The 21,553-nt window shown below is 34.5% G+C and overlaps 1 long non-coding RNA gene across 4 annotated transcripts; it reads right to left on the bottom strand.

Moving 5' to 3' along the window:
* Positions 1-3,713: 3,713 nt before the first annotated feature.
* Positions 3,714-15,686, bottom strand: LOC149797458 (uncharacterized). Of its 4 annotated transcripts, XR_016421823.1 has the most exons (7): positions 15,457-15,686; positions 14,574-14,715; positions 13,720-13,850; positions 6,732-6,816; positions 5,587-5,722; positions 5,258-5,341; positions 3,714-4,213 (listed from the first exon to the last, which is right to left on the bottom strand). It is a non-coding gene; the product is annotated as an uncharacterized LOC149797458 (long non-coding RNA). The 4 variants fall into 4 exon arrangements; XR_016421825.1 differs by lacking the exon at positions 5,587-5,722; XR_016421822.1 differs by lacking the exons at positions 3,714-4,213; positions 5,258-5,341 and having other exon boundaries at positions 5,358-5,722.
* Positions 15,687-21,553: the final 5,867 nt, after the last annotated feature.

Genomic DNA, 21,553 nt, shown 5'->3' with positions numbered 1-21,553 from the left:
TTCTGGGGCAGCATATGATTACCGATAGGGAAGATCGTTCTGGGACAGCATATGATTACTGACAGGGAAGATCCTTGTGTGACAGCATATGATTACCAATAGAGAAGATCCTTGTGTGACAGCATATGATTACCAATAGGGAAGATCCTTGTGGGACAGTACTGGGACAGCATATGATTACCAATAGGGAAGATCCCTTGTGGGACATCATATGATTACCAATAGGGAAGATCATTGTGGGACAGTTGTGGGACAGCATATGATTACCAATAGGGAAGATCCTTGTGGGACAGCATATGATTACCACTAGGGAAGATCCTTGTGGGACAGTAGTGGGACAGCATATGATTACCAATAGGGAAGATCCTTGTGTGACAGCATATGATTACCGATAGGGAAGATCCTTCTGGGGCAGCATATGATTACCGATAGGGAAGATCGTTCTGGGACAGCATATGATTACTGACAGGGAAGATCCTTGTGTGACAGCATATGATTACCAATAGAGAAGATCGTTGTGGGACAGCATATGATTACCAATAGGGAAGATCCTTGTGGGACAGTAGTGGGACAGCATGTGATTACCAATAGGGAAGATCCCTTGTGTGACAGCATATGATTACCGATAGGGAAGATCCTTCTGGGGCAGCATATGATTACTGATAGGGAAGATCGTTCTGGGACAGCATATGATTACTGACAGGGAAGATCCTTGTGTGACAGCATATGATTACCAATAGAGAAGATCCTTGTGTGACAGCATATGATTACCAATAGGGAAGATCCTTGTGGGACAGTACTGGGACAGCATATGATTACCAATAGGGAAGATCCCTTGTGGGACATCATATGATTACCAATAGGGAAGATCATTGTGGGACAGTTGTGGGACAGCATATGATTGCCAATAGGGAAGATCCTTGTGTGACATCATATGATTACCAATAGGGAAGATCCTTGTGTGACAGCATGATTACCAATAGGGAAGATCCTTGTGGGACAGAATATGATTACCAATAGAGAAGATCCTTGTGGGACAGCATATGATTACCAATAGGGAAGATCCCTTGTGGGACAGAATATGATTACCAATAGGGAAGATCATTGTGGGACAGTTGCGTGACAGCATATGATTACCAATAGGGAAGATCCTTGTGTGACAGCATATGATTACCGATAGGGAAGATCCATTGTGGGACAGCATATGATTAATTAATCTGAATCCTCATATTCATTTCATGAAGATTCTTCTGATCTGTGATGCAATTTTTTTATATCAAATTACTGTTTGCATCCTATTGCCAATAATCGTAAGACTTACCAGTACGTTATAGATATAGTATTAAATGGCAGATAATAACATGTAGCGAAAACACTACTCACTGAAATACTTTTTACAGTCTAAGTGACATAGAAGCAATATCATTTATATTTTTTGAGTTGTTGATATAAATAAAATGAGAAATAGTGGTCAGCTATTTGAAAATGTATAGGCAGCTCCATTGTTACCAGTCCAGCAATTGATGTACACTTATATCTCAATGTATGCTCCAAAGTATGTTTAGGTATTGATCATGGAATCAAAATTTGGTCTATTAATGATTATCCAGCTGACAAGAATTAAGTTCAAGAAATGTGAGGATTTCAGGAAGACAATCTGGTTGAAAGGCTTGTAAATTAAAACGTGTTTCTTAGCACATTACATGACATCATTAATGAAGCATAAGTAGAAATTCTTTAAAAATGGATCACATGTAGGATAATTCCTTCATGAACAGTTTACTCTTTGGTGTCAATGTGTCATGTATAATTCATTTGGACTTAAAAGTTATGCCAGCTGAACATGTTACATGGAAGGGATTGAATTTATTTTCTCCCCAACTATGCATTTACAAATTTTTTATATATGGATGTACACATTATACTAGCAATCATAGACAAATAAAAATATTGATCCAGTATTTAACAAATTACTTCATTGTTAAAATTGTAGATGTTTTGGCTAAAAGTATCATTAGTTCAATTATTATTTGCCTACTTATTTTTCTCTCATTTCTTACAAAATAGGCACACAATAACACATACCTGGCATAACTGAAGAACATTTAACCTCATGATTCAAGCTATGAAGTGTTCGGGTGAACATGTAAGGCAAGGTCAAATCAGATAGCGCTAAGTTAGCAAAAACATCAAATGTTGTCACAAATATCAGGCAACAGTCACTGTACAGAGCTACATGGAGGACTTTGGAAATTCAGTACAGCCACATGGACTTGTAGCTTCCTAAGAGTTTCCATTTTCCATTTCTGGCTGCGTCTTCAGATGGTTTTGTAAAGAAAACTCATTGTGTAAGTCATATGTACATAGATGTCTGGGGATTAAATTTTGTTCACCGCTCTCAGTGCCATAGAAGTACCTGACATTTATAGAAATTTTAACCTCAAAATTCAATCTAGGAAGTAATTTGTTTATCTACTGAAGGTAAAGTATAGACGTAATCTGATTAATTGACCAGTAGCAGTGGTGGCACCTAGGTAGTAATGATAACTCACTACTTGCTCCCATGAAACCATCAAGACCTTTTACACATTTATAAGTGGGTTGTTGCACTTGAACCATATTTACAGCATTTGTTGAGTGTATAATCTTTTATGACTTTTGAATGACTACATCTTTACACTTGCTTCTTTCAATCAATGAATCAATCAATATTTATAACTAAAATGTCAATGAGGTACCCATGCTGTCATGGTTACCTTCTTAATGTAAGGAAGCAGAGTACTGTTTGATATTCCTATGATCCTAACATGAACCCTGATTAGTGTGGGACACTAAAGACAATAAAATGGTAAGATAACCCTAACATGAACCCAGACTAGTGAGCCACACTAAAATAGTAAGATAACCCTAACATGAAACCCAATTAGTGAGCGACACTAAAATGGTAGAATAACCCAACCATTAACCATGACTAGTGAGCGACACTAAAATGGCTTGATAACCCTACCATGAACCATGACTAGTGAGCAACACTAAAATGGTAAGCCAACCCTAACATGAACCCAGACTAGATAGCGAAACTAAAATGGTTTGATAACCCTACCATGACTAGTGAGCGACACTAAAATGGTAAGCCAACCCTAACATGAACCCAGACTAGATAGCGACACTAAAATGGTAGGATAACCCTACCATGAAACCAGACTAGTGAGCGACACTAAAATGGCAGGATAACCCTAGTATGAACCTTATGACCATTGCTCTAGTAGTCAGTGACATTTAGGTCACTAAAATTGACTATTATTACAATAAATGGTTATAATGTTACAAGTTACTACCACAAAAAATACATTATTCTAAAACCTCTGAGAAACACTTTTGGGGGAATTATGTATTGAATTAAAATTTTATATTGCTGACAAAAACATAATAAAAATCACCATGACCTTTAATAGCAGACACTAGGAGAGAGGTAAATTCTGTGTGATTCTCACAGAAACATTTCTTTCTGAATCAGAGAAGCATACAAGCTTAACTTTACTGAATGTCTGGCTTAAGGTGGAACAAAAAAATTAAAAAAATGGTAACAGAAAGCAGGATGTTGTTCCATTACAGAATTTTTTTCTCATCTTTCAGCTAATGCACAATAACAATTAATCATGTTATTTTCAATAGTGTGAGCAAGTGAGACAAAAACACAATAGAGACTTAACTTTCTCAAAATGAAACATTTATTGAAGAATGATAGTTGATGTCTCAAAACATTTAAAATGGTGTACAATCTGCTGTAATCATGTCCAATATTATCTCATCAGAAGCTTATGAGCTTAAGCTTGTCATTAAATACACAATGGGTAGTTATCACTCCAAAGGATCATTTGGCTTCTATCGTCAATTATGCTGCAAATAACCAACAGAATAACCACTGATGCTCCAACGAGACTGTCATGCTGGCAACATTTAAGATGTAACAATGTGATGCTGCTTTGTTTTGATCTCATTATATATTAATGCTCAAATGAAATAAATTGTAGTATTTTTTACACATGTCAATCAGCGAGGACTGCAAAACTTATTTCAGGTGAACATCTGTATGAAATCATGTATGATGCTCTTTTCTGTCCATATTGTTCACAATTATTTCCTTCTTGGAAACTGGTTACTGCAGCACTGTTCACTTGTCAAAGTATCTAGGATCTTCTCAAAAGAGGTTCTGAAAAAAGTGAGAAATAATTCATGTGATAATTCTGTAATTTGTTCCATCTCATGTGGATTTTACTACAGAATAAAACAGACACTAACAGGGAAATGTCATCAACCACTATTATAAATGGATGACATCATTCCTACAAACAAACTTGTATTATGCTGAAATCTATTATGGGAAGTCCCTCAAAGCTAGATCTTATGCAAAGATCCCCGCCATTTTAAGTAATTTTAAAGATTATCCCTTTGAGTACTGATGGCCAAATCTGACGATTAATCAAATTCATTTGAAAAATTTATAAAGTACTTAATACACTTGTGCTTAATGTGAAATTTTTGTTGCACAGATGTTTGTGAGAGAGTTGCTTACCAATTTTTCTTTGTGGAGTAAAAATCGTGATATAAGGAGAGTGGATCAGCATAATGCCTTGAAGCTTTCTGATAAATGTATGAAAATATATTCAGTGATTTGTTAAAAGAAGTTGTTCAAAGTTTCATATGTTGAATTTAAGTATGTATACTTTTTGACAGATTTGGTGTTATCCTTAAAATTTTTAAACTCTGCATGGATGCAGTGTGCTATGTTTTGTTTTCATTTGTCTGGTTGTTTAGCAGATGAATGATGGACAGGGTTTTCCATTTTTACCAGATAAACATAGAAATACATGATTTCCAAACTGTCATAAAAACTAAACTGAGCATAATTTTAACAAATAGAACATTTTAGAGAATTTCGTGAGGGAAAATAAAATGAGGAAAATATTACATGCTAGAAATACACATACATGATATCAATTATTCACTTACTTTTTCTTGAAAATTAAGTTGATTTTAAAGCAACTCAAAAACTGTGATAATTTTACAATATTATGATTTAGCATAGAATTTCACATTAATATCTGGGTATAAAATATGCTGCTAATCATATATGCAAATGTCAGTATTTGCAAGCTAAAAGTGGTAATTTCATTCTCTTCTCTTCCATCTTTCTTATGTTTCATAACTTTATAAAGCACAATCAAATCTGGAGACCCATATGAGAAATACCTACACAATTTGGGTGACTTTAGCAAATTCACATGCTTTCACTGGTCAGAGTACAGATCACAAGATCCACTGGGCAATGGACCTAAAACTGACAAAGGAAACACACTAAATTAGATAGTATACCACTTTAACTGTCAAGTGGCCATCCATTTAATACATACACAAAAATCTGGCAAGCTTGCCCCCCCCCCCCATACATGCTTTTTTACATCTCACCCCTGTGTACATATGCTTGATGCACACACACCCAGAATCCTAAAGAATGGCCCATATTTAATACTCAGAAATGATCAAGGATTAATAATATTAATGTGTTTAATAACACAGATATACCACCGATGTAGAATCTCTTGCTGCACCAAAGAAATAAGCTGTGTACATACATCATCAGTAGACACATCCACATCCACCCTCCATGCGCATGTACTAAATGGACAGCCCCCAATAATACATTCTTTACTCACTCAGGCTGCAAAGATAAAACAAGAAGATTGTTTCTTGCATACAGTGAAATACAATCAACACATCTGAAGGATAAAATAAGTGTAACAAAATTGGGACAGCATGTATTTATTATGTTATAAAGAAGCCTATAAAAGGTAAAAATTGCATATTTGCAATCTACTATTGCATACATTATATGAAAAAATATAATGCAAAAGAAAAGCTTAATTACAAAATTTTTAGAAATATAATTTTTTTTAAAAATATTATATTGTTCATATTAAAGTCTTAGCTAGACAAAGTTTACATTTAAATAATCATAAGATGGAATAGAAATAACAAGAACAAAGAGATGTGTTTAATAAACATGATAGCCCCACTGAAAAACAGATACAATGTAATATTTGATGAACATTTTAAACATTTAAAACACTGCGATACTGGCAGGACAATCCAAAATGTCATCTATGTATGCAAATCCAATTGCTAACCTTATTTTTACCTGTGGGGGTGGGGTGATTGTGCCAACAGGGATTATGTAACAAGCTGAGCGTAAAAATTGTATAAAACATTTATGAAACTTAAAAATTGCTGTAAGGAAGAAAAGACAAGTAATAAATTACTTTACAAACTGAAATAGAATTACTTTCATACTAGCCATGTAAAACTCAGTATATTTATATATACAGTTTGGTCAAGAATCACTATATTGTATATCATTTTCATACAGTTTCAATTTCTACCCATGGATTAAGATGAAATGTAGTTGCAGATGAAGAGATGGATGGCCAGACAAACTGATCCAATACTTGAAGATTATAATCAGACCAGCTGATTAAAAAATTCACATAAATACCGAACATTTTGTTAATGTTTACAGCATCTGCAATATTCAGATCACTGTTCCTTGCTGACTGCTCTTTGTATCTTTGAGTAGGTACAGTATATCAACCAGATTCTATTGGCATTTTATTCAGTCTTACATTTATTATCATACCTATTTTAGTAACATAATTAGATCTATTTGCATTTACTATAATTGGTTAGTTATCTGCATCACTTTATTGACTTCATCTGGTCATTATCATGGGAAGTTTCCAGTTTATTCAGTACAACAATCTGTAATAAGAAAGACAAAACATGATCTTCTGAAACAAGCTCACAGCTTTTACTAGCCGTGAAACCTATAATGAGATTATAATCGGTAAAATGAAATCAAAGCCAATAAAGATAAAAAAAATGATTTCATACACTACCTTAAGACTTTTGTCAAGCTAAAACTGGAATAATCAAACTGTTTTGGTATGAAAAACTTCAACAAAATTTATGGATATAAGACACTAGAACATTAAGGCTAATTTAACTGTCATGATTTCACTAAATTACTGTAAATAACAAATAATGCAAATAGGAAGATTTGTTTACAAACTATTCAGTTATATGTAAAACACTGCAAGACAAATTAATAGGTATTGATGCAAATACATGACATGCCTTGAAGACAGCAAGTTAGTTTTCCATAGAGAATGTTAGCAAACTTGTTCCACTACTCAATAATGGAACCCATATCACTTGCATGTGAACAACTGTACTTTGTCCAATATGTTTTTGCAGAGTTTTGCATTATAAACACTTTGCATCAACATAGCCAGAAGGGTGTGTGTGTGTGTGTGTCTGGCGTGCATCCACTCCTGCTTAAAAAGAAACATACACACACAAATGTACAGTCACTTGTCACTTTAAATTTGACCATCATTTTATTCTTGCACATGTTTATTAGGTAGTATGCACACTTGGAGTGAATAGACACACACAGTTTAGCTTTGGTGCCCTTGCAAAGAAGTTGAGGCCTGAAGGAAATTTTGGAACAATCCCATTTCTGCACCACTGGACCTGATCCAGCCTGGCATAATCATATTGTTTACAGCAATGGGAGATATTTTAGACTCTGACATTGTTCAGATGAATTTCTTAATAATCTGTTTGGCAAAGTTATCTCCTATTCATTTTGAGAATTGCATTATTGTACAGGTTTAAAAATCAACAAGCTTGCAATAATGTCATGATGAATGCCAACACTGTAGTATCAGATGAATCAAAGTCATTGTTGTTGCTGTTGTGGGGTTTAATGCCATTTTTCAGCACACAATAGGTTATACATAGTATCCAGTATAACTGGTGAAGAAGAACCTGACAAGAACCACCGACCCATGGGAAGCTACTGGCAAGTTTTTTGGTCTTTACCTTTTTGGGGCTTAAAATTAAACAATCCAACTTTTTATAAATGGGAGTTAAAAATATCTGGTGTCGAGATTGTCAAACCACTCTATGACAAGATGAATTTAGAGTCAGTGCTGACCAAGTGTTGCATACTGGTTGGGCTTTCGGGGGGTGGGGGGGGTATTTTATGTATCTCTGGTCCCTAAAATTATCAATATATGGGGGACATTGCCTGTTTGAGATGGGAGGGTGTCACAGGCCTCCCTCAAAGTGCAACACTGCTGATAATTGCTTCTAATGTCAAGAACACTGCCCACTTTATTCATTAAAAGTTCATACATTCTACACTAAGTTTGTTTTCCATTTGTTTTTATCAAACTCGTACAAGTTTTCACTCTTTGGTACTAATAAATGTTTACAAGATGGTGAGTAGACTGGTCTAAATTGTCAGAAGGGTAATATAATATATTCCATTAACAATCTTTCATATGACTGATTTCAGGTCATTAACGTTAATTTTTATATTTGTATCATAACTGGTAGAGTAAAACTTTATTCTAGTCAAATAAAAAATTTAGTATTTGCCTCACTGGGTGAATGTTGTATTTCGTTATTAATTGGAGATTTGTCAAACCAGGCTTTAAGTTCACCAATAAAATTATAAATTTCACACTACTACAAAAATCATAATGTGTAGGATATTATTGGCAAACAATAACTCTCAATAGAATGAAAAAAAATGTATGCATCAAGCCGAAAGGGCTTGAAATGATGTCTTTGATTATCCTACATAAAAATAAGTGAACCATATTTTGTTGTTGTCAAGTTGATGTGTTTAATGGGTGAAAATGGCTTTTAAATATTTGAATTTATGCAAGATATGATTGTTTCAAGCCTAGTTTAAGTCACAACGAAGATGAATAAAGGTCAGATTAGTCAAAATATAGTTACATATTCTGGCATTTTTTGTTTCTTCAGAAATACAAAGATTCACTAGTAGCTAGGGAAATAAGTTCAAGTGATTGTAGCAAGTTATTATTTCAATAGGTGGAGACACAGAAATAGCAAGTCCCAATTTTTGTTCCTTCTGCAGGTATTATGGTTTGCCAGAACAAATATTACATCTTGTATTAGCCCACAGCATGAATGATTCATAACACAAATATCAATGAAAACAAGTAATGTCTGATATTAACTTGAGATGAAGCAAAAGATTCGTTTTTCAAAACTGCCATTGTAAAGCCTCTGCTGAAGAAACCAACACTAGACCATAACGATTTAAGGTACTACCACCAGTTTGTAATCTCAAATTGATATAAAAATCTTAGAAGAGCTTGTTCTACCCCAGCTTGCATCTCATCTGAATTCAAATAGTCTTTTTAGTAATGTACTGCTTATCGTCCTTGCCACAGTACTGAAATTACTCTTCTAAAAGTAGTTAATGACATTCTATCTGCTTGGGATAGCGGAAAGATTACAGTCCTCACCCTCCTTGATTTGTCTGCAGCAATTGACACAACAGACCATGATATATTACTTCACTGTCTTCAGCATGTATTTGACATTCATGATACATCCTTACTGTGGTTCAAGTCCTACTTGGTCAACAGGACACAAATTGTATCTGCAAATGGAATACACTCCAGCCCAGTTGATCTATGTTGTGGTGTTCCACAGGGGTCTGTTCTTGGACCTGTTCTCTTCATTCTATACACTCAGCCGCTCTCAAGTGTCATAGATCATCATCCAGTGTCTCACCAATTTTATGTTGATGACACCCAAATATACAAATTTAGCCATCCAACTGAAGTTGATGCTATCATCCAAGGTGTAGAGAGGTGCATTTAAGTTGTGAAATCATGGATGACATGTAACAAGCTGCAGATGAATGATGATAAAACTGAGGCCATTCTAATCACAACAAAAAGACTTTCTCATTCACATCCTTTACCTCAAACAATAAGTATCAGCAACACCAACATTAATTTCACACAATCAGTACGAAACCTAGGTGTTACTCTGGACAGTACTCTCACACTGCACCAACATGTCATGAACATATGCAAGGATGTATCTCTTGAGCTGATATGCATCAGCTCCATTCTCAAATATCTTTCAGCTGATGCCACTTGTGTGTTCATTAGTACTTTCAAGACTGGACTATTGTAAATCAATTCTGTCTGGTTCATCTCAGTATCTACTCCAGAAATTTCAAAACACAGCTGCTCGGATCATACTTAGAGTACCACGATCAGAGCACACCTCCCTGCTGCTCTGTACCCTACACTGGCTATCCATTCCATCCAGAATCAAACACAAAATTTGTTCTCTGTGCAACGTTTCACTGTCGGACTATAGTCCAACATACCAATCCGACCTCACCCATATGTGCACACCAGCAAGATACTTACGCTCCTCTTCTGACAATCATATACTCATTATTGCCACTATGAAAACAAAGTCATATGGACATCGTTCTTTTGCATACCAGGACCCAGCAACATGTTATGAATTGCCCACTGAACTCAGACACACAGACACAGTGATCCCATTCAAGAGTGCTCTAAAAACTCACTTATTTCGACTGCAAGAACAAACTTAAAGACCTAATGTTTCCTACCTTAAATATTCTCAGCATGTTTGTTATGTTTTCTAATTTCATAGCATTTGTTTTGTAATCATATCATTATATATGTTTTCTTATCTTATAGGTGTTGTCTGATGTTGTAAAGTGCTTAGAGCTTCTAAAGATTAGGTGCTATACAAAGTCCTCATTATTTCATTATTATTATTATTATATGCTACATGAGACTATAAGGCATTAAAATTTGGTTCTTCTTTTAAAACAGTATATCTTAATATACCTTCTTAATTCCAACCTAGTATATGACAAATATACTGTTATTAACTTCATTTTATTATAGAAAATGTTTATTAAAAATAAGGGAGTCCCAGATTCCTCCTTATCCTCTCTTGCAAAATGGTCCATATAATATGGAATGTGTTAAATGGCTGTTAAAACCCAATCAATATACAATTCAGTAAAAGCATACGACTTAAAATAAAAATCATACACCCATTATGAAGAAAAAGAGTCTTAACAATAAAGATAATAATACTCTGATATTCTTAACTCAAAATTATTTTTAAAATCTCATTAAAGGTTATGCCTCCTGTAACAATACAAAATTCCATAATCAATAAGTAAAAAAACCTCATGCAATGTTGACAGCTTTTTTTAAAATTAAAAGTCACGATGAAATCGCATATTCTTAATTCAAATTTGGGAAAATATTGTTTACTTCATCATAATGTAACTTCTATCTGAACAGGAACCACAACAAGTTAGTGGGATCTCAAATAAAAATTAAAAGTCCTCATATCAAATCTGATAATGCCAAAAAAATAAAATTATATTCTATATTCTCTACAATAAAACTAATCATTCATTATAGTCTATAGGTAAAAAAAAAATTTGAGAATGCCAGTCTTTATACATAACGTATATTCAAGCAATGATGACATTTGCATTTGAAAATGTAGTAAAAACGATACCTTCACTATATCAATTTTATCACTGTTTGAAACAAAGTAACTGAAAAATGAAAAAGAAATAAGCTGTTTAACTGAAAATGACATGTTGCATACAAATTGTGGCATGTTTAAAGACTAAGTTACTCCACGTAGTAAATATCTAATTATTCACAACAAATCTTTTAATGGTACATTGATTTTATAATTTTAGGGAAATTCATCTGTTAAAATTATAAATATTTAAAGGAACAAAGATAATTTTTCAAAATAACACATATTCCATTTTTTATGTAGCTCTCAGAATATGTGATTTTCCATTTCTGACAATGATTATGCTTAATATTTAATTACCAATTGATTAACTCCTTATTTTGGCCAGATAACTTGTGTTTTGAAACTCCTCTCTGAGAACCTTCCTTCCGTAGTATGATGTCTATAGAAGCATACAGACAGCCAATTGTTCTTTATGGTGGTTAAGTACAATTTCCTAGTGCTCAAAGGTATTATCTTTTATCTTTTTGATACTTCTGCTCCAAAACTGAATTTTTAACAAACTTAAGCTGTGCCAAAGTTTCACTTTCTCAAATTAGTACTTTACTGAATACTATGATTAGACTGCTCTGGCTGGCCTAAGTGGTTATAGCATCACCATGGATGTGGGAGGTCGCAGGTTAGAACTTCGGCTGAGTCATACCAAATTCTTGCAAAAATGGTACTAACAGCTGCCTCACTTGGCGCTCAACATTAAGATGTTATTTTTAGGACTGGCTGGCCTGGTGTCAGGTTAATGTGACTGGCTAGGACATTATGTTACATGTCTGCAGCATGATGCCCAATTGCTAGCCATCACTATAAACAGCCACACTGCAGGCATCATAGCAATATGACTTTTTTTTTTAAAGCTACATTAAAAATCCAAATCACACACACACACTACTGACAGATTTCTTATCTGTTCTTCAATGCTGTATTAGGGTTTTAGGTCCATAAATGCCATAGCTTGCTTGCTCCGACAAAGGTGTTTTGACCAAATAAATAACTGTACTTCTTATTATCATGTGTTAGTTTTATTTATTCAACAGATCTTAACCCTTAAAGGCTGTATAGTTTTGAAGCACATGATCCAGCAGGGCTAAATTGTTTGAGAAAAGAAATGAAAAGTGCACTCTAATTTTAAATTGTATGTAATTTAATTAGGTTTTGTATCATGTCTGCTTTACATTAAATTTTGATTTACTGCTCGCGGGGGTCTGGTGGGGGTGGGGGGTGGACTGGAAAAACTATTTTGTCCATTCAGAGTACATCGGACATGTATTTAACACCAATCAGTCACTGGTATCTCCATTAAAACTTTCCCAGCTCCAATAATCAGATATATTTCATAATAACAGAAATCACTGTCTTCATCAGTGTCAGCGGCCAGTATTTGAAGAACAAAAGAAAATGAACCAAGCAGGGAATTAGCCTTTTTGTTTTTTCTAGGTAGGCTGTATTTTTAACATGCACTTGTAAAACTTCCTTTTTACATGGCTTATACTATGACATAATGCTTACTACAGGGCACAATATGCCAATAAAATCTAGTTTAAGAACCATATATGTCAAGTTGAAGAATCCAGATGTAAACAGTTGCCTACCTGAAAAAAGACTTATGTTGCAAAAAACACGACGATACCTCTACTGGTGTGACTTACCCAAAGCACTTTAAATAAAAATTGTTTACAGTGCAGAGTACATTTTCCTATGAGTGACTTTAAATTGTTGGAGTTCCTGTGCATCAATATTTGGGAAATTCATACAAATTTTGCGTGATTGATGCCCTGGAAGCATCTCTGTATCTGCTTTGTAATGAATCTAAAGATAAAAAACAACCACTGGATAATAAATTGTTTCCAAACTTAACAATTATCAATGGATGGGTAATGTGGGGTTTAAAAGATCTTAAAGTAACTTTTATGTTCTCAGAAATTTTCAAATATATTTTCAAATAATGAAAACAAAACATTGGTGGCTAAGCTAACAAAACCCTAAATCACAAAATTTCTATCATCACATCGGTTAAAAGTAGCATTGTGAATAATTGTAACCAAAATTAAAAAGAAATAATGGCCAAAATTGATAGGTTGGAAACAACTGGGTATTCAGTTTACTACTAGGTCAATGATTATGCAATCAACTTTTTACCCATGATAGCAACTAACTGATACATGTAAAATAAAATTCTAATGAGTCATTATCCATACAATAAAAAGAGTGGTCACGCTATACCTCCTACTACGGTTTGTGGTCATTGTGGTTTCAGCTCTGTATTCCTGTCTGGGTGTGGTATTTACCTATCTGCTGTGACACCAGGTGGTTTCTCTGACAGGTCGTCTCAAGCAAAATAGAGGTATACAGTGCTGAAAATACAAAAATAATTTAATTTTGCCACCAGAACAACTTCATACAAATTTGAGTCATACACTCTACTCTTACAGCATGGCTGGTTAATCTAAAGAGTACAACTTGTATCAATTTATTCCATGCTACTGCAGATTTATAGATAAGCAGTGAATTTTTATATTTTACACAATCAAACTGACTAATGTTTTGGAGACAAATTGTTCAATGCGTTGATAACACAGTATTTAGGCATATACTACTCTTGCTGTACGTACAGTATGTACTTCATTTTGGGAATGCTGAAATCAGATAAAGTTGAAGTATACTTAGCTAATTAAATGCATAAAAAATATATTAATACTTAAGAAAGTGCTTAGATAGCTTCATTTGATTCAAGATACTTCTCATCCTTTTAACCAATTTTGGCATTTCTGACTTCCATTGCATTACTGCCAACTGAAATGTAGGCCAACGAACTTGAAAACATTTCTTATGTGAGAATTTGTATTAATTAGAAAAAAGACATCAGAGTTAGTAAAGTCTGATAAACTTTATTACTTTAATTTGTAGAAAAATGTGGAGACAGGCTGCCAAGAGTGTGAGATATTCCTGACAATTTGACTTCTTGTTCTGATGTTAGCCAACATTGGAACTCACTACACATACCGTTATTTAATCAGTAAAACCTAAATCCCCAAAACATAAATATCAGGGTTGATGTCTTACACTGTTATGATTACCTTAAGGCCATTTTTCATGCTACACAACAGTAAATATATCTGTGGAGGAAGAACCTGGAAAACCACTGGGAAAAACCACGGACCCATGGGAAGCTAGTGGCATGCTCTCTCAAAACGGAGCAGAACCTGAGACTAAATTTTCCTGTAAATATTAAATGTACTATATAATAATAAATAAATAATTTAAAGAGTAAATTGTAAGCAACAATAACCCTGACCTGCGCATTACATTATACAAATGACTGCCTGTAATGCTGCTGATTGGTTATGAACTACTAAAGTATTCTCACACCATACCCTTTGATTGTACCACCCTACTGATCTGAAAAACAGAAAGAATAAAATATATCAAAAACGCACAAAACTTAGCCATTGCATTCACTGATTTATGAATTCTAAACTGATTGCCTCCAGGTGGGTCTCCAACACTGCTGACTTTTTTTAATCAAAAGGGAGCTTCTTTAGCAACATGGTCGCCAGTTTTGCTTGGGCCAGCTTGTTTTCAAGCACTGTTGTGATTGAAATTACTGTCTTTGAAACTCTGTAATTCCATAAATTTGGGATTTACATCTCTTTGAACACGTGTATACAAGAATTCCTTCTATTTATTTGTTCAAATTGTTCTTGAAATATTAGAACAAAACATTGCACATATTGGACGTAGATGGCACGGCTTCTACTTAGTCCTACAATGTAAGACATAGCACATGTTATTTTTGTTTTAGTGATATGATGCCCACAACATAAATATCAGTGTCGAGGTCTTACATGTAGGACGAGGCTACGACTGAAATAGACTATTATAAAAATCAGAAATGGAAGAGTGCTTACAAACAAACGGGAGGATATGCGAATACTATAATTATAATATAAATCTACCTACCTCGATGCATTTAAAGTCTCTTGTATAACAGTTTCGGCTTTAAAACAAAGCAGTCTAGGTGAATTACTAGGTCTACGAAAAATACTAAACATCTTGCCCGCCATGACTTTTGTACATTTTGTACTCTTCAGTACTAAAGATTCAGCATCCCGCAGCATTTCGCGAAACAACCAATGAGAGTGAATCTTACAATTATTTTACTGAATACTAGTATACTATTGGTTCCAACGATTTCGTATGTGAGCGATCTCTTACTTTGATAATTTAAATGCTTTTTATTAATGTCATATCATCACTTGCCTTTAACATATTGATTGCGGTGTGCAGGTCGTATATGAGACCGTATATGACGGGGAGGGCAGCTATAATGCCGCTTTCCTTTAGAGCATATGTAGGAATTAGTATCCTTTCAGGTGCACAAGCTGGCGGGGTTTTAAGGACGAGGTCACAAAGTTAGAATATTAATGTATAAAGTAGGAGAAGATTGCATCGTGTTTAAAATCAATTATATTTTTTCTTTTAGTATCGATGGAATGCAGGTATTGACTTGTAAATATTTTTTTTAAAACTTATCATCATAGACTGGAGTAGACTATGGATTTCTTTGAATGTATCCCAACAGCAAATCCACTGAATCCTTTAAATGGCGTGCAATTTTAAAATTAATGTTGAATTATGTACCTTTGCAAAATTTATAATTTTATATTTTTCCAGTTATGATTCTTAAATTATTATTTGTATTGGTTATATTCGGATCAACAACGCCATTTCAAATTTGTCAATCTCTGTTGCTTTTTTTGTTGGTAATATCACTTTGATCGTAATGAGCAGTTGTAGTGGTTTCATACGCTACACGTGTGTGGCCTGAGAGATTTGCCATGCACACATTTGATCATGCTAGCACCAGCTACACTTTTTATCACCTTTATTGTCAAAATATTCAATATCCCATATGCATCCCAACCCCAGCCGAGTCATACCAAAGACTTATAAAAATGGTATTAGCAGCTGCCTCGCTTGGCGCTCAGCATTTAGAGGTTAGTAATAGGACTGGTCGGCTTGATGTCAGGATAATGTGACTAGGTGGGACATTTTAGAAATATGTTAAAGCTACGTTATAAATCAAAAGCGCGCACACACACACACACACACACACTACATCGTCATTTTCAATATCTATTTCATACATCGTTTTTCCTTCCAGTATGTGTCAGATAGACTGGAAGTAATATCCTTGCCGTCAACGATATACGATTTGGGGATTGATGTAGATCGATCGTTTGTAGTTTTTTGTTTGAATTTGATTTAGTGACAAATAAAAATCACAAATGACACCGTTTGTTTTAGACACATAACTTATATGAAGTAACATTCAGTCACTGTTTGTTTTATTCCGTTGACATCTTTGTTCCTCGACCCTTATACAAAATATGAACTAGTTGTTTCTATTTCTTTTCTTCTCAGTCTTATGTCCAATATTTTCTATTGATATCTAAGAATTTGTGATTTGAATGGCAACACAATTCCCAAAGCAACTCTAAGAGCGTATAGAATGGGCACATTGTCAATAAAATGCTGGTTATTTCTATTTTAACTTCAGAAAAGGAAAAAAAAATATAATACCATAAATGAGAAGTATGCTAGGTAAATGTGTGTGTGTGTGTGTGTGTGTGTGTGTGTGTGTGTGTTTTATTTGGATTTTTAACATAGCTTTAACAATGTATCAGTCATATCGCTACAATGTCTGCAGTGTAAATTTATAGTGATATCTAGCACTGGGACATCATGCCGCAGACATGTAGCATGACACCAGCTCGACCAGTCCTAACACTAACCTTTTAATGCTGAGCGCTAAGCGAGACACCTTTTAGTACCATTTTTATCAGTCTTTGTTAAGGTTTCGAACCTGCAACCTCCCTCATCCGAGGCGGCCGCTCTCATCGCTTAGGCCAAAGGAGCGGTCCTACTAGGTAAGTGTAAAGGTCTTCTGAATTAAAATCTCAATAGCATTGTAGTATAATTCAGTTCAGTATCGTATAATTTAGTACAATCTAATATAATTTAGTTCAATTTAGCATAATTTAGTACAATTTAGTACAGTTCAGTTCATTTTAGTATAATTCAGTTCAATTTAGTATAATTTAGTACAATTTTACATTCTTGTCAGAAATTATGTTTAGACAGATTGCAGCACTCATAGGGCATATTCCTTTTCAGCACTTTTGTTTTAAAGACTTCGACCGAGCTCCAAATGGAAAAAAAGCAACTAAAAGAGCAAAACTTGGAAATTTCAATAGCAGTACTATTTGCCGTCTAAAAATCCTGTAAATTCAATATACTTTTTAGATAGACTTTTTATTCATTCATTCATACATTCATTTAATCAATCAATCAAACAGCATATATGACATCCGAACATCAACATATTGCTTGTATGGAACAGTGTAGGGAAATAAACAAAGGATAACGAGTTTAAATATATCTTTTGTTTTGTACCACAAGCTGAAATATATCCGGTATTAACGTAAGAAAATACAATTTTATTTTACTATGTGCCAAACTTAATCTATAATCAAAGTTTAGAAGTTTACTCATTATCCGGCACAACATGCTAACCCCACTTCCGTTCCGTAAATTTAAAACGCTGATCATATACAAATACGTAACCTAAGAAAGCGATAATATTGCCTTGACCTAATATATCACAGTAAATGACATTTTTGTCATTTTGTAAACTATTTGACCCTATTTGATAACAATGCGAGTCCGTCCAATCCATCAGTACGTTGCAGCTTGTTTATCTTTGTCATCAAGGAATTAATGTGAATAACATCAGATAGATGCAAACGGCGTCTTCGCAAATTTCTTTTTCAGAGATTAATTTCCATGTCTGTAATGTAAGGCAGTGTCTATTTATTTATTCTAGCTCACAAAGTACTCGGGTTTTCTTTCTGGAGGTAGACCGCTCCAGTGGCCTAGTGGTTAGAGCGTCCGCCTCGGATGCGGGAAGTCATTGGTCCAATCCTCGGCCGAGTCATGCCCATAAAATGGTACTAGCAGCTGTCTCGCATGGCGCTCAGCATTAAGAGATTAGTGTTAGGACTGGTCGGCCTGGTATTAGGATAATGTGACTGGGTGGGACATCATGCTACGTGTATGCGGCATGATGCCCCAGTGCTAGTCAGCACTATGAACTGTTACACTGCATACATCGTAGCGAGATGACTAAAATAAATGTTAAAGCTACGTTAAAATTCCAAATCACACACACATACATACACACGCACGCACACACACACACACACACACACACACTTTCTGCAGGTACAATTTTTGTGGGCACACACAATCCAGCGTCGCATGACATGATGTAAAATCTTTTTTTTTCACACGTGAAAATGTAAGGATATACTTTCCACATGTAAAATATATAGGAATCAAACAAAAATATAAAAGTAATTTTTCAAACAAGTTTCTGTATTTCATACTTATGTATATAATTCAGTTCAATACTTACTTCACTGACTTTTACAAGTCAAATGAGAACACAATTCTAAGTGATAAAAATAATTGCACCCTTATGCAAAAAAACAAAACAATTCTCCTGTGTAAGGGGAGTATAGTTAATTCAGATCACAGTAACGTACTTAGCTGAAGAGGTGGGGCTCATAAATAATAACTGCTGAAACTAAAACAGCTTCATCTATCGAAATTAGGCACGTGCTCCTACTTTTGCATTCTTTAGCTTAAGAATTCGACGAGACCACCAACAAAAACGAGTGTAAAGCTCCCAAAGGAAATTCATCAGTTTATTTTATTCGAAGTCTGTTTGTTTATTTTCATAAGTATACATTATCCTCAAGCATCTGTTGAAGCTATGATCTGCTTGCAAACGATTAATCGCACTAAGCTCTGTTTGCAAACGATTAGTCGCACTAAGCTCTGTTTGCAAACGATTAATCGCACTCAGAATTGATTATCAACGTATTATGGATGACAGTTTCATTCATGATATAATTTGTAGTTCTCGAGATAAAGTTTTTGCGAGTGCAGCATTCAACATTCGTTTCTGGAGACATTGAACAAGACACTTGCATAACACCATAATGAGTCTAAAGACATGCCATGCAAAGCAGACATGTACGACTTTCATTTGAGAATAAGAGCAAATTACTAACTTCAAAGATTATGAGGATCCTAAATGACAGCCATTGGGTCATGATGCTAAATGTCTATATATAGGTGCACACACACACACACACACACACACACACATATATATAGAGGATCAGAGCATATATGTATAATATTTAGGATGCGAGAGGTCGTGGGTTCGATCTCCGGCTGAGTCATACCAAAGACTTACAAAAATGGTACTAACAGCTGCCTCGCTTGGCACTCACCATTAGAAGATTAGTGTTAGGGCTGGTCGGTCTGGTGTCAGGATACTGTGACTGGGTGGGATATCATGCTATATGTCTGCCGCATAATGCCCCAGTGATTGACATCAAAATAAACTGTCGCACTGCAGAAATCGTAGCGATATGATTGAACAATTGTTAAAGCTACGTTAAAAATCCAAATCACACACACACGCACACACACATGTATAATATGTACGCTATATCATTGATACACCATGAGATGAATACATTTTTCATTAAAAGGAAACGAGGCTTGCAAAGATACAGCGTACATACTATATATATATATATATATATATATATATATATATATATATATATATATATATAGTATGTACGCTGTATCTATATATATATATATATATATATATATATATATATATATATATATATATATATATAATACACATAATTACATTTCCAACGCATTTAAGACTGACTACAAGCAACTGTGTATTGAATAAACTCTACACAGCCTTGTCTAGCGCATCCGCTACAAAATGTAGCTCTTAACCTTTTTATGAATAATCGCATTCTCCTTTACAAATTGATAAGTTGCTTTTGTGTTTCAACTTCTATTTTCTTCATATTGATTAAGTAAATGTAAGACACACTTAGGATTTAAACAAGAAAAATGGTTTCAATGAAGAAAGTAGAGCACTAGAAACACTTGAACAATAAATGCGCTGGCTTTCACATACCGGCTAGCACATTTAAACGAGTTAGAAATATAAATTAAGCGAAATTATGAACCAGCAACAGGTAATTCAAACATCGGAATGTATTTGCAATTCATCTAAGTCATTATTATGATTTAATTAATAATGCTACCAACATACAATTGCTTCTAAAATGACCGATCCGGTGCCCTAATGGTTAGAGCATCAGCCCCGGATGCGGAAGGTCGCGGTTTCGATTCCCGGTCGAGTCATACCAAAGACTACTAAAATGGTACTAACAGCTGCCTCAGCTGGTGTCAGGATAACGTGACTGGGTGGGACATCATGCAATATGTCTGAGGCATGATGTACCAGTGCTAGACATTACTATAAACTGCCACACAGCAGGCAATTTTGAAATATGACTGAGAAATTGTTAAACATTTGTTAAAATAAAAAAAAATTACACACGCACACACACACACATTATTGTATCTGTTGGATATCGAGGTCTTGCGTATGGAAACGCGTACCGAGGACATTTGTTCTGGCGATTTTAGAGCGAAAAGAAATACTGTTTGAGGCAGTAAATAAATAGCAAATGGTGATGTATCAAGGGAGGACTTGTATTATCAATTCTAAGTAAATATTATGTCACGTGTTTAGGCTCGAAGAAACAGTAAAATAAGAAAGAGTGAAAACAACAAGCTTTGAAAAACATACAGTAATTTATTTGATCTGGAACATTTATGAAAAAATAAAAAAAATATGAACTTACGGTTTTATAGAATCAAATCGAAAATTATTCCAATAATAATCCAAGAAAAAATTGTTTGAAGTCCTAATAACAAAATTTTCGAATGATTTCAAGTTCGAGTAACGACGTAGAATCCAAGATGGAAGACGATGACGTATGCTGTAATTTGTAGTACTGAACTCTACAGTTCCTTGTAGAAACAATAATTATCACTCCGGTTTTGGAAATCAAATTAAATTTCTTACAAGAACAGTCTT

This window comes from Sinohyriopsis cumingii, chromosome 6 (genome assembly GCF_028554795.1).
Source record: "Sinohyriopsis cumingii isolate HCF-2022 chromosome 6, ASM2855479v2, whole genome shotgun sequence".
NCBI lineage: Eukaryota > Metazoa > Mollusca > Bivalvia > Unionida > Unionidae > Sinohyriopsis > Sinohyriopsis cumingii.
Note: the sequence above shows the minus strand (reverse complement) of the source record. Positions and strands in the feature narration are given on the sequence as shown.